Below are 3,700 nucleotides of genomic sequence, written 5' to 3'. Positions count from 1 at the left end.
TTTTGGTAGTTTCATTTGTATGAATCTTGTGATAAAGTTGAATGAGTTTGGGTTTATTTAGTCTTTCATGCGTTGTTATGTGGCAAACATTAACACATTCATACATTTACTAATCCATACATCATTGAATTTTTATGTATCTAGCATCTTATGCATGTATTCATCAATTCATGCATTATCAATTTGTTATGTTAACCTAAGCAATCATTTGTTTATTCATGCATCATTATAGGACAAACATTAACTCATGCATCCATTTACGTAGCCATTTACCAATCCATGCATCATTAAATTGTTATGTGCATGCATTTATTTGTCCATTCACACATCATTGAATTGTTATGTATTACATCTAATACATGCATTCATCTATTTATTCACGCATATAAAAGAATGATTCTTGATATCTAGTAATATGTCATCCTAATTGAGGTTAAAAGGTTCAAAGATAGTTCAATCATTAGAAGATTTTGAGTAGCCTATTCCGTCATTGTTATAACACTTGTTCTTAAGCAAAGCTTATAGAGCAGGAATAAACTAGCCAAATTAAAAAGGTTGAGAAGGCTCAAATAAAAATCAAGGGGAGTTGGAAAAAATTATGGAAATGTTTAATAAGATGAATAAAAGAAAGGCAATAGAGGAAACTCTCGCTTTGTTTGATCGCTCATCCCAAGATGTTATGGACCCTTTATTCTCTCTTGGGTATGGCCCATACCAAGCCTAAGCATCTTAATGACGGAGGTTCAATTCCTTTGGGGACATTTCGGGCATTATTTCTATGTTAAAATTAAATAACATAGAGGACTTAATTACAAAAATTTAGACAATAAAAAGTTAAAAGAAAAAATAAATAAATAGTGGTAGTTGTGATTTTAATTTGCTTTCGAAACAAATTACTTAATTAATAGCAGATGAAAAATGCGTGATTAATTATATTTCGGTTAATATAGGCATAAATTAGAAATGGATTGGTGAGAATAAAATGTTGGTAAAAATATATACCAGTTTATTTGAAACATATATAACGCATGCAGTCATGTAAATATAGTGATAGGAATAATTGATAAATTTACAATAGATGGTATAAGTATTACTAGTATTATATACGGAACATCAAAACATTTAACTGTATTCTTCCTCATTCATAACTTACAGTAGTACACGTTTATAGAGTTGTTCTTATGTAATTCACTTTTATAATTTTTTTAATTTCTACATAAAATATATATACATTTCCTAAAAACCAATCCAGTGCAATGCAAAAGCGCCCCAGATTTGCGTAAAACCCACTTCATTGGTTCACTTTCCTCAAGCTCTCTTTCTTTGTTTCTTTCTCTGTAACTTGAATTCTAATTATTATTTAGTCCTCATCCCTTTGAATGATCAAAAACTATATTCTTGATTTTTTCCAATCATACAATTACATAGGGAATTGAAACAGACAGATATAAACCCACCTCATCTCTTTCTCTGCTCACCTTTCCATGTCCTAAATCCGAATCATTCAGCTGAGGATCACGCTAGCTGGCTAGAGCCTTACTTTAACCTTTTTCCTTTGCGTTAACGTCATCGTAAGTCCTCTCTCTTCCACTTCGTGTCTGTCTGAAATGGGACGCCATTCTTGTTGTCTCAAGCAAAAGTTCAGGAAAGGTTTATGGTCTCCGGAAGAAGATGAGAAACTGTTTAATTACATAACAAGGTTTGGGGTTGGTTGCTGGAGTTCAGTGCCTAAGCTCGCTGGTGCGTTTTAGTTTCATTATCACATGCACATTTTACATCTGTAATTAATTCACTTGTTAAGTTGTTTTTTAATATTCCAGGGAATTTGGAAAAAAAAATTCAGAGGTTTTTGTTTTTTTGTTATGCAGGTTTGCAGAGGTGTGGAAAGAGTTGCAGATTGAGATGGAAAAACTACTTGAGACCTGACCTTAAAAGAGGAATGTTTTCACAACAAGAGGAAGATCTGATAATCAGTCTTCATGAAGTTCTAGGCAATAGGTAACCCGTAACTACTACTAATATTTATTGAACAGAACAGAGTTTTTTTTTTTTTTTTTTTTTTTTTTTTTTTTTTTTTTTTTATCTAACTATGATTAAACAAACGGGTGGAAATGGGGACTGATGGTACTTTTTTGTTTCAACGATTTTGTGTATGGGGTTTCAGGTGGGCTCAAATTGCAGCACTGTTACCAGGAAGAACAGATAATGAGATCAAGAACTTCTGGAACTCATGTTTGAAGAAAAAACTAATGAAGCAAGGCATTGACCCTACCACCCACAAGCCGCTAAGCAACGTTGAAGTGAAAGAAGAAAACAAGTGTACCGATACGGTAGTGTTACAGATACCACAGCCTAAAGGGGTCTCTAGTACTGTGCCATCCTTTCCTGCTCATGAGCCAACATTTCTTGTCAGGATTCAAGTTACTATAGCAGTGGATTTACAGAAGCTTCAAGAGAGCAGTTTATTAACAAGCACGTCTATGATCCTTTGTCTTACATTGATTTGCAGGCGGGGATTGATCCAAATGGGTATAATTCCAATCTACTACCAGAATTTCACCCCAGTGTAAGGCCACTTGATCAGAACCGTTTTGAGTCATATTCCAGTTTCACCTTCACTTCAATGCCAAGTTCAACCAATTTTGATCATGGAACAGACTTTTCTGATAATTCAGTTTCGAGAAGAAGCACTTCTTTCCTCATGAATGAGGGAAAGGAAAGTTCTAGCTACAGCTCAAATATCAGCAGTTACACAGGGTTCCAAATGAACAATATGCTGGAAAATGGAGCTTTCTCGTGGGATAATGAGAACAAGTCGGACTCCATGTTTCATCAGTTTCAGGTCAACGGGATCAAGTCCGTGGAATTGAAACCAAGCTCATGGCAAGAAGGGCAGCTTCACAACCACAATTCGGTAGATTTCAGTAGCTATCCGTTAACGTCGCTGTCAGAAGATCTAACAGGAGCAAATTTTAATGTCTTCTAGCAGATATGAACAGAACTGTAAACTCATATTTTTTAACCTTTTTAAACCAATATACACTGATGTTGATAGTACAGGACGACTTCTACTGAGAAGGTTTGGGATGAGTCTTTAACCCTTTTTTTTTTTTAATTTTCCTTTGGGTGTTTTTCAAATAACCAGGTAAATGATTTAGCAGTCCTCTCTCTCGATTGGGAGAATTTTTAATCTGTACTCTTCTTCTATTGTGCATTATTCTTCGTTTTTTCCCCTTCCTCTTCCCCCCCCCCCACCTCTTTATATTTGTTTCGAGAACGGTTGAAATAATGTTCTTACTTCTTACTGTCACAAGAGTGAAAACTAAATTTTGTGGTCCTAAGCTTTACATGCCGTCTAACTAATTATCATTATTATATGCAGTTATGGCGCTATTTCATGCCTGTCTTTTTCTTGCTTAAGCTAAACCCTGTTTAGGAGCAGACAAATTTGATCCGAACCCACAATCCACACCAAACATATCAAGTAGTCTAATTTTCTGATCTGAATTTAACACCAGAATAAATTAGAGTTTCATTATCATTATTTTAAACATACCATATCATACCATGAGATATAGAATGTATATAATTAGATAGGTGGGGTAGGTTTAGATTGTGATATTTATTTTGAAGCGCTGGCAGAAAAAAATAAACAAGATCATTATCTGGGCCATTATACATTCATATCTTTTTTTTTTTG

At 34.3% G+C, this 3,700-nt stretch overlaps 1 pseudogene across 1 annotated transcript; it reads left to right on the top strand.

Annotated features, from left to right (window-relative positions):
* Positions 1-1,274: 1,274 nt before the first annotated feature.
* On the top strand, positions 1,275-3,239 carry LOC111281201 (transcription factor MYB53-like; annotated as a pseudogene). Its single transcript, XR_016335071.1, has 3 exons — positions 1,275-1,740; positions 1,869-1,998; positions 2,165-3,239. The product of XR_016335071.1 is annotated as a transcription factor MYB53-like (transcript).
* Positions 3,240-3,700: the final 461 nt, after the last annotated feature.

The sequence above is a fragment of the Durio zibethinus genome, chromosome 28 (genome assembly GCF_047325235.1).
Source record: "Durio zibethinus cultivar Kanyao isolate XHJ-2024 chromosome 28, ASM4732523v1, whole genome shotgun sequence".
NCBI lineage: Eukaryota > Viridiplantae > Streptophyta > Magnoliopsida > Malvales > Malvaceae > Durio > Durio zibethinus.
The sequence above is the reverse complement of the archived record's forward strand: the minus strand, read 5'-3'. Positions and strand labels throughout refer to the sequence as shown.